This window comes from Lynx canadensis, chromosome B4 (assembly GCF_007474595.2).
Source record: "Lynx canadensis isolate LIC74 chromosome B4, mLynCan4.pri.v2, whole genome shotgun sequence".
In the NCBI taxonomy this organism is placed as follows: Eukaryota; Metazoa; Chordata; class Mammalia; order Carnivora; family Felidae; genus Lynx; species Lynx canadensis.
Window position 1 is genome coordinate 36,310,230 of NC_044309.1, and position 14,280 is coordinate 36,324,509.

Below are 14,280 nucleotides of genomic sequence, written 5' to 3' on the forward strand. Positions count from 1 at the left end.
CTTCATTTCTAAAAATTCTTTTTTGTTTTGCTGCTTTATCTGGGTATGTTCTACTGCTTTGTCTTCCAATTTGCTGATCTTGATCTTCAGTTTCACCCACTGTGCTGTTAAACTCCTTCTAGTGTACTTTACAGTTCAGTCATTATATTCTTCAGCTCTGTAACTTGTTTGAAGCTTATGTTTTCTCTTTGTTGAGGATCTCACTGTGTTCAGTCATTCTTCTGCTGAGTTTGGTGAGCATCTTTATGACCATTACTTTGAACACTTTACCAGGTGGATGATTTATCTCCATTACATTAATGTCTTCCTCCAATGTTTTGTCTTGTTCTTTCATTGGAGACATTATCCTCTGTCTCATTTTGCCCAACTTTGTTTCTATGTATTAGGCAAAAGATATATCTCTCCCAATCTTAAAGGAGCCACCTTTTTAAGGAGATGGTACATGGATCCCAGAAATGTAATCCCCTCTGACGACCAAAGCTAGGCACTCAAGGGATGTCTCCTGTGTGGGATGTGCACTCCCATCTACTAAATGTGGCCATATCTGTTGTGTAGTGGTTGGCAAGGTTATTGCCCAGCCCAGCTCCAATATATGACTGGCATTGGAAAGTAGTTGTGGGCTAGGCTGTGACACATCCTTGCACGAGGATGTGGGGCAGAGTTCTCAGCAGGGCACACTCACTGACTCCAGCAGGGTAGAGGGACAGTTCCAAAATGGCATCTACTGGCTTTGACAATGGAAAGGCAGGATGAAATTACAATTGGATCTGCCAATGATTCCATCCATGAAAAAAGTCCCAAAAGCTTCCTACCTCTCCAGTAGGCATTTTAAGATTAGTAAGTGAGTCTCCTCCACAACCGGTCTACATGCTTTTCAAATTGGTATTTTTGAATTAGGTTTCAGGGAGAATGAGTCTGTGAGTGAGCCCTTTGGGGGAGGGGAGGTCTCTGTTCCCTATAAATCTACGGTTTTCATAGTCCTTGTTTTTCAAAACCTGGCATTTAGGGGTCTTATCTCTCTTGTGCAGGATTTAAGAGCTGGCATGCCTGATATGGAGCATCATGAGAGAATAGTTCAGTATTTTTGAGATCCCTCATGACTGTGAACTGCTCCAAATAGGATGGGTCTTTTTTGGCAAGACAGTGTCTCTGCCTCTCCTACGCATCTTGATGCTGTCCTTTTGTGTGGGGGCTCTGCTCATCCAGTTTTCTGGCCTTTTCCAGAGGAAATTATTCCATATGTAGCTGTCCATGGGAGTGAATTTATGAACTTCCTATGCCACCATCTTGAACTCAACTCCCTTTCCCTGATATCTTATTTAAAGCAATCTGTAAGCTGTACATGTGTAAAGCCTATTCTTACGATCTCAATTAAACAATAGTTAATTGATGTTGGAACTCCTCTTTTGGTTATTTTGGAGAACAGAGTAAGGCTTAAGAAATTACTATAAACAGTACAAAAAACAAATGTGCCTCTTCTATGGCTCTTTCATGTTTAGACTATACTATTAAATTTTGTGGAGATTAAAATATAACATTATTGGGGAATGTTCTTGCTTGAGTCAGAGGAGGCAAAACGAAATAACTTCTAGTGAATTGTATCACAGTTGACAAAGGGGCTTATTATTATCTATTGATTGGATTGGAGTTGTTATCTGCTCTATGGTAGTTTCTTTTTTTATTATTTTTTTAATGTTTATTTATTTTTGAAAGAGAGAGGGAGAGAGGCAGAGTATGAGCTGAGTAGGAGCAGAGAGAGAAGGAGACACAGAATCTGAAGCAGGCTCCAAGTTCCAAGCTGTCAGCACAGGGCCTGATGCGGGGCTTGAACTCATGAACTGAACTGCGAGATCATTTAACCAACTAAGCCACCCACGTTCGCCTATTGTAGTTTCTGTTACATTCTCTGCAGAGGAGGAATTCTGTTTTTTTGTTTGTTTGTTTGTTTTTTAAGTGGGCTTCACACCCAACATGGAACCCAATGTGAGGCTTGAACTCATGACCCTGAGTCAAGACCTCAGCTGAGATCATGAGTTGGATGCTTAACCAATTGAGCCACCCAGGCACCCCCAGTGCAGGAATTCTTAATACATTTTATCTCTGCTACTCTTCTAGCAAGATAAGAAAATTAAAAGCTTTTTGTGAAGTTGTAAAAACAACTACAACAACATTATAACATTATATATTAATTTATAGTTGATTATTTGATTTGCCCAAGTACACATCTGTGTAAGAAGACTTAATTGCTTCTCATACCCTAGAATTTTATCACGATGAGAACTAAGAGACTGGATTGAGTACACGTGTTGAATTGGCATTTAATATTACATGTGAAAAAGAAGGTATTTCAAAACAGTTCTATTATAAATACACATTGTCTTACACAGAAGATGATGAATATAAGAAGTTTTATTTGGATGTACTTTGAAAAAACAAAAAGAGAGAAAGCAACAAAAGCAAGTGTAATAGTCTCAAAAAATATTCCAGATAATCTCTAATTATGTGTTTCTAGTTTTTGCAAATTTCTGTGAATTCTGGTTGCATGTGCTAGTACCCTTGAGGATACTTGCTTTAACAACCTAAGACTGAAGCGGGGGGTGGGGCGGGTGGGGGTGCCTGGGTGGCTCAGTTGGTCAAGCATCTGACTTTGGCTCAGGTCATGATCTCACAGCTTTGGAGTTCAAGCCCCACATTGAGACCTGTGCTGACAGCTCAGAGCCTGGAGCCTGATTCGGATTCTGTGTCTCCCTCTCCCTCTCTCTGCCCCTCCCCACAAAAATAAATGAACATTAAAAAAAAATTGGAATGCAAACTGGTGCAGCCACTCTGGAAACAGTATGGAGGTTCCTCAAAAAATTAAAAATAGAACTGCCCTATGACCCAGCAATTGCACTACTAGGGATTTATCCAAGGGATACAGCTATGCTGTTTCGAAGGGGCACATTCATCCCAATGTTTATAGCAGCACTATCAACAATAGCCAAAGTATAGAAAAAGCCCAAATGTCCATCAATGGATGAATGGATAAAGAAGATGTGGTATACAGATATACAATGGAGTATTACTCGGCAATCAAAAAGAATGAAACCTTGCCATTTGCAACTACATGGATGGAACTAGAGAGTATTATGTGAAGCAAAATTAGTCAGAGAAAGGCAAATATCATATGACTTTACTCATATGAGGACTTTAAGATACAAAACAGATGAACATAAGGGAAGGGAAACAAAAATAATATAAAAACAGGGAAGAGAACAAAAACATAAGAGACTCTTAAAGATGGAGAACAAACAGAGCATTACTGGAGGGGTTTTGGGAAGGGGGATGGGCTAAATGGGTAAAGAGCATTAAGGAATCTACTCCTGAAATCATTGTTGCATTATATGCTAACTAACTTGGATGTAAATTAAAAAAATAAATTAAATAAAGTTAAATTTAAAAAGAACCTAAGACTGAAGGAATAGGAGAATGAGAAATTATGAGAATCTAGTGACAGATCTCAATTGGACGTTTTTTGGATTAACAATATAAATTCTAAATATCTTCTAGCTATAAAAATTCACCATTCTATGTAAAAGTAAGTACACAAATTTACAAGCTACACGACAATCAAACCATTCACAATTTGGCTACAATCCAAACGTTCCAGCATGATGCTTTAGTCATTTGAAAATTGTCATGTTTCCCAAACACATACTTTCCTTTCTTAGTGCCTTTTTCATCCTTTTCACTTAAAATTCAGTCTTCTAATTCCTCTTGCCCTTGGTGGTTCAGCTCAGTTCAGTACACATTCATTAAATGTCTTGTATGTGACAAAGGTCACATTAAGCACTGAGCCAAGATAAGGCCTCCATCTTAAAATGTTACCCCGAGAAATCTAGGTAACTAGAACACGGGTACATGCGAAGTCTGTTGGTAGACTGAGCCTGGAGTGCCCTAAGAACTCTGTGAAACAATAAGGTAGGTTGAAGCTTTAGGCCTTTTGAAACTCCGGGGAGAAGAGGGAATTTCAATATGTTGTACTGTGTTGAAATTGGTGGCCTAATGGATTTTGAGACCTTTTGAGGCAGTGCACACTAAGTAGTAATTTATTTATCAGCTCTTCAATTATATTTTAAAAAGGAATTGCTTGTTTCCTTCTAAAAAGTTATCTGTAAATGACACTTATAAAATTGGAAAATAAACTCCAATTTGGTTAACATGTGTATCTAAGAATTACTTCTTCTACATTTCATTAATATTGTCTCTCCATTAAAACAAAAGAATCTTAAATTACTTAATTTAAGCAAATAAGTCTGTATTCTGGGTACTTATGTTGTAAAATAAGCATATACCATTATTTCATAAAACACACGTGTTTAAAAATTTCAAGTATCAAGAGATTGGGAAGACAAGCCACAGACTGGGAGAAAATATGTGTAAAATAAAGAAGATACATATATGGAAAAATGTTCAACATCATATGTCAATAGAGAACTACAAATTAAAACACTAATGAGGTATCGCTACACACCTATTAGAATGGCCCAAATCCCAAACACAAACAATGTCAAATGCTGGTGAAATAAAACGGACTTTCATCATTGCTGGTGGGAATGAGAAACTGCACAGCCACTTTTGAAGACAGTTTGGCAGTTTCTTGCTCAAAAAACTAACCCTTACTCTTACCATACAATCTAGCAATCATGCTCCTCAGTATTTATCCAAATGAACTGAAAACTTATGTTCACATAAAACTTACATCCCAAAACCTGGACAGGGATGTTCATAGCAGCCTTATTCATAATTGTCACAATCTGGAAACAAGTAAGATGTCCTTCAGTAGGTAAATGGATAAATTGTGGTAGATCAAGACAATGGAATATTATTTGGCACTAAAAAGAAATGGGCTACAAAAGCCATAAAAAGATGTGACAAGAACTCAAATACATATTACTAAATGAAAGAGCCATTTTGAAAAGTGTACGTACTATAAAATTCCAACTACACATTTTGGAAAAGGCAAAATTATGGAGACAGTAAAAAAAAAAATGGTTTTCAGGGGCAAGGGAAAGAAAGAGATAAATGAGAGCATGAGGATTTTTAGGTCAGTGAAACTATTCTATATGATACTACAATGGGTGATACATAACATTATACATTTTTCAAAACCCACAGAATGTACAAAACTATGAGTGAATTCTAATATAAACTATGGACTTTGGGTAACAACAATGTATTAATGTAGCTTCATTGATTGTAACAAATATACCCTGGTACCCACAATTGATGGGGGAGATTGTGTATACATGGGGATGGCAGTGATGAAGATTCTTTGTACTTTCCACCCAATTTTGCTATTAACCTAAAACTGCCCTAAAAAAATAAAATTAATATAACAAATATATTTAGTAACTAAAGTCATGGTTAAGAGTCTCTGTTTAGAGAATGATACAGACTCGGAGAAAATATTTGCAAACCACATATCTGACAAAAGAGTAGACTAAAGAACTCTCAAAACACAACAATAAACAAACTCTCTAATTAGAAAATGGAAAGAAGACATTAAGAATTATTTCACTGAAAAGAATATACAGATGACAACCACATGAAAGGATAGTCAACATCATTCTCCCTTAGAGAAATGCAAAGTAAAAACCACAATGAGCTAGCATTATACAATTATCAGAACTGCTAAAATAAAAATAGAGACAACACCAAATGCTAGCAAGGATGTGGGAAAACAGGATCACTTACACACTGCTGCTGGGAATGTCATATGGTGCTACCAGTCTGGAAAACAGTTTGACAGTTTCTTAAAATATTAAATATGCAACTACCATATCATCTAGAAACTGTACATCTGGGCATTTATTCTAGAAAAACAGAAAACAAGTTATACAAAAACCTGTACACAAATGTTTATAGGTTTTTTCCATAATAGACAAAAACAGGAAACAACTCAGATGTCCTTCTACAAGTGACCGGTAAAACAAACTATAGCACATCCATACCATGGAATATCACTCAGGAATAAAAAGGAATGAACTACTGATAGATGCAACAATCTGGATTAATCTCCAGATAACTATGCAGAGTAAAAAACAATCTGAAAAAATTATACACTGTATGATTCCATTTATATAACATTCTTGAAATGAGGAAATTATAAAAACGGAAAACAGATTGGCTGCCAAGAACAAGGAAGGTGGGGTGAGAGGGAAGTTGGTGTGAGTATAAAAGGGGATCTCTGTAGTGATAGAAGTGTTCTGTATCTTGACTATATCAAAGTCTATATCCTGGTTGTGATACCGTACACAATATCACATCCTGGTTTTGTAAGATGTTACTGCTGGGGAAACTGGGGATCTCTCTGTATTATTTTTTACAACTATATGTGATTCTACAGAATCTACAATCATCTCAAAATAAAAAGATTAATTAAAATAACGTGATTTCATTCAGATTAAGGTGAAAAATTAATTAGTATCTTGTCCATTTTGGCTCAATATCTGACTAGCCATACAAATCCTAAATACAATTCTAAGAGCATCTCTTTATTAGTGCTGGGAATCAAATGAAGTTCAAATGCTAGGTAAAATTCTAATCTTGTTGCAATACTGGCAATCACAAGCATAGATGCAGAAGATGATGTAAGTAATAAATCCAAGACTGGATGGACTAAAACATAGCACACAAAAAGCCCAAGGACACATTCCAAACAAAATGCTAAACTTACCCAGTTCTAGAACTATACATCACTATAAAATAGGAAGAGATCTCTTGGACATGACATGAGCTGCGGCTGCTCTGCCCTATCTCACTTTATGGATTTATGACAGTTTTCCTGTTAAAGAACCATCCCAGAAACCATGTGTGCCTTACATATTTGCCATTCCTACTCTGGTATGACATAAATAAATCATGGGGCTTGGGTCAGTACAGCCAGCCTGTAAAGTGATTCATGAGGCCAGCAGTACCATCCCCTAGGACTGTGTACTTTATTACAGTAAACCTCAGAACAAGATACAATTTCCTGACTCAAGAAGCAGCCTTTAAATCAGGACACCTGGACAGCCCTGGAATCACTTAAAAATACAATAGATCTCAATCCACCATTGTTACTCAGTGCTGGCCTGCACTTGCCCCAGCTCTGTTCCTTTTAACACTAAATACGAAATTCAAAATGAATCCCCTCTGAGTGAATTATTATGGTAACAGAACTACAGAATAAATTTGAATGCGTCGCATCCTTTTATCTCTTTTGTTCCCTGTTTTTCCCTAACTTTATTCACCCATTCAAAAAATAATATTCCCCATGTCAAGTTTCCCAGGCTTTAAAACTCATAAAGCAAGAGCACCATTTGGTACCTAAAATAAAAAAGCAAATGACTGAACCTGGTTTCCCTCTAGATAACTCAATAAGGAACACCATTTAGAGCAATCCTAGAGACAAAGTTGCCAGGGCATTCTTTGGGCTTGGAGACCTATTCTGCAATCAGTATGACTTATATAGGTATCATGTATACTTTAAACCAAGACTGGCAATAATTCCATACTCTTGTTTGGGAAAACTGGAAATATAACCAGTTGTAAAAGGCATGATTTTTGAACTCCTAAGGGCTTTTTACATTAGCATCTAAATATAATCATCAAACTATCTTTTTATGTCCTCAACTCTTTGAATAAAATGCGTAAAGCCACTAAAACAAACAAAACCACATTCCCAGTTATCAAAAAGAACTACTTATGAGTAAGATGCTGAACAGTTTATAGCTAGACAATCAATATCAGCTTGTGAATTTACTGAGGCTTCCAAATCAAAGGCCCATCACATACTAATATTATTTTATACTTCTTGAAGAAATCCTGGAGAAAAAGTGTTGGGGCTCCCCATGATGGCCACAGAACTGATCCCAACGCCCTGATCTTCTGTAATACAACTGAGGCAAATTTATTTTTATTCAATAAAGACTTACTTTGACTTTATGTTTTGGGCACATGCAGCCAATAGGTACAAAAAGCTGCAGTGCTCTACTACATTCCTTTGCAATAAGAATCAGACTAAGAGAAAATACGGAGTCTTGCTCCTTAGCCTCTTCACACCTTCCCAAATCATCAAAATGACTGGACTGTACACATGCATGAGGTGTTCAAAAATTTGAGCATGGCAATTGGAGATCAAGGCAAACTAAAATAACAGATTCATAGACCTATCGAGGCAAAAGCTTTCCAGTGAATCAAAAAGAGAAAAAAGAAAGGACTATGGGAATTCTCAGCAACTACAAACAAACTACATGTTGATGATAATATGACTGCTCATAAATCTTAGGGGACACAGGTCTTTGTAAATCTTGTCATATTATGTTTTAAGACATTACACAATTTTTTCCTTAAGCTGATACTTTACCACTGACCATACAGTTGAACAAGTTTCCTAGAAAGAATTCAATAATAAAAGTTCTTTAATTAATAAATATTAAAGCTTCAGTAAACAAAAGGGGCAGATATGTTCCTTTTTAATGACCTCAGGCTCACTTCAAGCATCTGTGTCTTGCTAGAAAAGACACTCAAATCAGCAAGAGGCAGTTGGCAGATCACTTACATCACTCATGCATGGAGTTGTTTCTCACTAGGAAATGCCACAAGCCTTCATGGCCTGCCAGACAGTATAAATAAACACTGCAGATAAGCTTTAAAATGGATCACCCAAAAGATTCTTTAAATACAGAGGACAAACTGAGGGTTGGTGGAGGTAGGGGAGTGGGTTAAATGCGTGATGAGCATTAAGGAGGGCACTTGTTGGGATGAGCACCGGGTGTTATATGTAAGTGATGAATCACTGGGTTCTACCCCTGAAGCCAAGACTACACTGTATGTTAACTAATTTGAGAATAAAAATAAAAAATAAATAAATAAAATGGATCACACTCTAAAGAATCAACATATTGGAGAAATATTTGAAAAGTGTCGAAAAGTTCTCTTCTAGAAAAGCCTTGAATTCTTAACCTGACAACAAATGAATACTTTCTGGGGTACTGTGAAACTTGATAACAATCACAAAATTTATTTAGTATTTTGTAGGAAATACTTCTTAAGGATTATCAAAACAGACATGTTTGAGTTTTACAGAATTTCTCTACCTGGAAATTACCATATTACTTCAATTTCCCTCTTCAAGGTAGTTAATTTTGATTTGGATGCATTTAAAGACATTTTTGGAGGGGTGGGTGCCTGGATGGCTCAGTTGGTTAAGCATCCAACTTTGGCTCAGGTCATGACCTCACAGTCCATGAGTACAAACCCCAGGCCTGGAGCCTACTTCAGATTCTGTATCTCCCTCTCTCTCTGCCCTTCTCCTGCTCACACTCTCTCTCTCAAAAATGAATGATAACGTTAAAAAAATTTATTTTTGAGAGAGAAACAGAGTGTGAACAGGGGAGGGGCAGAGAGAGAGGCAGACACAGATCCAAAGCAGGCTCCAAGCTCTGAGCTGTCAGCACAGAGCCTGACGCAGGGGTCAAATTCACAAACCATGAAATCATGACCTGAGTCGAAAGTCAGCCACTCAAGGGACAGAGCCACCCACCCACACGCCCCTTGATTTGGGTGCATTTTAATTTGACTAATAAGGTAAGCACAGTTTGAAAAAGTAAACTGTGGCTCTAGTACACTAGTACTGGCACTAAAATATAACCTAGTATTTCAATGATATATTTCAAAAAATACATTTGAAAACTGCCAAGAGTCTCCCGAAAGATGAACAATTGTGCTTGTCTCAATTCTAAACTATGAACTATAAAATACCATCCTCAGTTGATTCTGGCCCAAGTCTAGAAAAAAAACACAAAACAAAAAAAACAAAAAGCAAAAAACTTCAAAACTATCTAGCTATTAAAAAAACAAATGTCAGGGGCATTCACTTTCGAATGTCCCCTCTGTAAAGAGAGCTTTCATACTATTTTTACTTTCTAATCTTATACTCTAATACACTTTTTCCTACTGCTCAAAAAATAACAACAAAATCCCACAAATGTCACAACACACTCTGTTTCCTGAGTATCAGCTAACTGATAATATCTACTTACTCTGTTAGGGTCAATCAATCAGTGATTCTCCTAGAAATGAAAGGAGGATTGTCAATTTTTTGAGTTGGGCCATAGCTGACTAAGGTTTTTAATTGAAACATGAAATTCCTCCTGTCATTAAGGATTATGATCCCCTTTAAAGTTTACCAAGTTTTACCCTCTCAGTTTCCTCCTTTGTAAAGAGGGACCTATATTAAATATATATGAACATTAATAAATATTTACAAATAGCACTGAAGAAACGTAAAGGATATAATGTAATATGAAAAAAGTACAGGTTTTCACCTAAGAAAAACCCTTTCAATATTCTCTCCAGTATTAGTGATTTCTACAGATCGACATGCAGCTACACAAGACAACAAACCTATTCTTGTCACTCAGGTCCACTTCTCACCCAGACTACTTACTGTCACTGATTCTACCATGAAGATAAGCCAGATGGGGTGCCTGGGTGGCTCAGTCGGTTGAGTTGTCCGACTTTGGCTCGGGTCATTTTCTTGCGGTTCGTGGATTCAAGTCCCACGTCAGGCTCTGTGCTGACAGCTTGGAGCCTGGAGCCTGCTTCAGATTCTGTGTCTCCCTCTCTCTCTCTACCCCTCCCCCGCTTGTGCTCGCTTTCTCTCTCTCTCAAAAATAAATAAACATTAAAAAAAAAAAGATAAGCCAGTTACTGTGCAAAATGTAAGGCTTTTATTTATATGTGTAAAGAGAAAACATAAACATGTTATGTATAATATGAGCTTATCAGAAACGACATTTTTCACAATTATATGGAGGAATCAGAGTCATTTAATGTTTAATGACAAAAAAATATACGGGGCGCCTGGTTGGCTCAGTTGGTTAGGCATCTGCCTTTGGCTCAGGCCATGATCTCACAGTTCATGAGTTCGAGCCCTGCATCAGGCTTTGTGCTGACAGCTCAGAGCCTGGAGCCTGCTTCGGATTCTGTGTTTTCCTCTCTCTCTCTGCCCCTCCCCCCCTCGCACTCTCTCAACAATAATAAACATTAAAAAAAAAAGTTTTTTAAATATTTTTTTCCTCCTGTGATCTCTAGACATCATAGAGTAAATGTGTTCAATCTGCAATAAAAAATTAAGTACTAAATAAACATTAAGCAGACTATGAAAATAAATACACACGTAAAAATGAAGACCCAAATTCTTAATTTCATTTGGCTACGTTGAACTTCTGTACATCTTCAATAAAACAGCTGTAGGTGTTGGACACTATGGATATAAGTTGAAAGAAACACAATCTCTGCACTCAAGAATTTATGGTCCAGGGACTGGTAAACTATAACCCAGGAGCCAAATTTACCTGCTGCCTATTTTATTATGATTATAATTAGTAGTACTAGTAGTAGTAGTAGTAGTAGTAGTAAAATGTACATAAAAGTTACCACTGTAACCATCAAGTGTAAGATTCAGTGGCATTAAGTACACCGCAGTGTTGTACCACTACCACTATCCATTTCTGGAATGTGTTCATATCTTTAAACAGAAACTCTACACCCATGAGACAATAATTCCCCATTCCCTGCTTGCTCAGCTCTTGGTAACTTCTATTCTGTATTCTGTCTGTATAAATCTGCCTATTCTAAGTACCTCAGATAAGCAGAACCATAAAATATTTGCCCTTTTGTGTATGGCTTTTTTTCACTTAATGATTTCTTTTTTCTTAATTTTTTAAACATGTTTATTTTTGACAGAGAGCATGCGTGGGTGCATGCGTGCAAATGGGGGAGGGGCAGAGAAAGGAGGAGACAGAGAACCTGAAGCAGGCTCCACACTGTCAGCAACAAAGTCTCACAAGGGGCTCAAACCCATGAACCACAAGACTGTGACTTGAATCGAAGTCGGACACTCAACCCATTGAGCCACCCAGGTGGGGACCCCACTTAGCATAATAATTTCTAGGTTCACCCATGTGGCAGCACATGCCAGAATTTCATTTCTTCTCAAGGCTGAATAATATTCCATTGCGTGTATACACACACACACAAACCACATTTTATCCACTTATTTGTTGATAAATACTTAGGTTGCTTCCACCTCTGGCTATTGTAAATAATGCTGCAATGAACAATGGTGTACATATATGTGTTTGAATTCCTGCTTTCAATTCTTTTGGGTATACACCTAGAAGTAAAACTGCTATGACACTTGTTTTTGTAAATGAAGCTGTCCTGTTACACTGCCACATGTATTTATTTACATATTATTTATGCTTGCTTTTACACTACAATGACACAGTTGAATAGTTATAAAACAGACCATATGACCTACAAAGTCTAACATGTTTTCTATCTGGCCCTTACAGAAAAAAGTTTGCTGACTCCTTTTATTGTCCATCGTCTTATGATGTGGAAGAGGTGGAGAAGAAGCTAATTTTGTCTTGTAAAGTTATGTGGACTCTGTGTGTGTGTGGGAGGGTGGATGTACACGTGTGTGTGTGTATTTTGGAGGGGGTAATGGAAATGGTATCCTAAGATCCTAACAATACTACCTTGGAAAAAATTATTTATATTTTGTTTTCACACTGAGGTTAGGGTTACCATATAACTCACTAAATTAAAGCATTTAGTTTAGGCTTTCCAAACTATACTTCAGAGCTTCACTGAGCTTCTCATTTTAATGATTATAGGTTAGCTATACTTCCTTGTTTTCTCAACACTATATTCTCCCTTGGCTTCCTTAAAATCATACTTTGCTGGTTTACTATCTAGCTCATAACATTTCTTCTTCATTTTGCTGGGTCATTTCCCTCGCATCCACATGTTGAATTCCCTAGTGATCTATCTTACGGTCCTCCTCTCATTTTATACTCTTATTCATTCCCTTCTGTTTGAACTTCAGACCTACGATATCCAAATGTCTATTGGCTATATCTATCTTACTGTCTTGCATTTCAGTGGACCAATATCCACCTATTTCTCAACTCAGACACCTAAGAGTCATCCTTAACTCCTCTACTTCCTCCCTCACCACAACCAATCAAAACCAATAAATTATTATGTCTTTTCTTTCAAATATTTCTCCATCTCTTAGATCTCATAAGCACTGCTTCATTTCAGGATCTCAAAAACTCTGGATTACTACAGTATTTTCATGACTTTAATTTTCTCCTCTATACCTCATTCTTCACAGCAGAATCATATATGTGAAATGCAATATAAATGTCACTTCTACGCTCAAAACACTCAATAGCTTTTTATAGCTCCTAGGATAGGATAACCAGCCTCCCAATATGGCCCCCATTGATCCCCACAATCTGGTAATCATACCCTTTTGTACCTTCTTTCTACATGATACCAGTGGTGATCTGTGTGATCAATATAAGATGGTAGAAGTGATGTAAATCACTTCAAGATCATGTTATAAAAAATACTGTGGCTTCTGTCTTCAGTGTCCCCTCACCCAGGGATCACCCACTCTCTGGGAAGCCAGCTGCCATGCTGTGAGCATCCTACAGAGAGGCCCATTCTGTGAGGAAATAAAGTCTGCAAATAGCCAATGAAAAAATGAGGACTCTTCTCAACAGCTACATGAGTTTGCCATCCTGGCCAAAGTTTTTGATACCACAATCGAACTTCAGATGACTGCAGCCTCAGCTGACATCTGAACTGCAGTCTTGTGAGAGGTCTGGTATCAGAAGCACACAACTAAGAGGTTCCCAAATTCCTGACCATCAGAAGCTGAGATAATTTTTGTTTTCGGTAATTAAATTTGGGATAACATGTTATGTGGAAATAAATAGCTAATATAGGATAAAGGCTAAATTCCTTAGTTATGGCCCATAAGGCCTTTCATGAGCTATGATTATGGCTCTATCTCCCTCCTCACCCATTTTAATTTATGCTTCAATATTACTCAGTTACTTGTAATTCTCTATGTCTTATCAACCGTTATCCAGCTTTCAAAATCCTTTTCTGACATCATAACCTTCTAAAGCTGTCACTGCCCATCAATTCCTATGTCCCTTCTCATGTAATTTGATGACGGCCAGAATTCTGTACTACTTTTATACATGGCCAACTGCACAGTACAATTTGAGTTGTCAATATGTGAATGGTACAATGTGGCCACACACAACCATGTATATGTTTCTATTTTTTATCTTGACCATGCTTTAGTGTATTTTATACATCCCTCCTTGGCATCTAAAATAGGTATTTGGTAAACACTTATTGAATTAACAGACTTGTGTTAAATTT

General features: G+C 37.2%; 1 protein-coding gene across 11 annotated transcripts in view; it reads right to left on the minus strand.

Annotated features, from left to right (window-relative positions):
* ERC1 (ELKS/RAB6-interacting/CAST family member 1) overlaps positions 1-14,280 on the minus strand; it is a 517,187-nt gene that overhangs the window by 147,699 nt on the left and 355,208 nt on the right. The window lies entirely within an intron of this gene.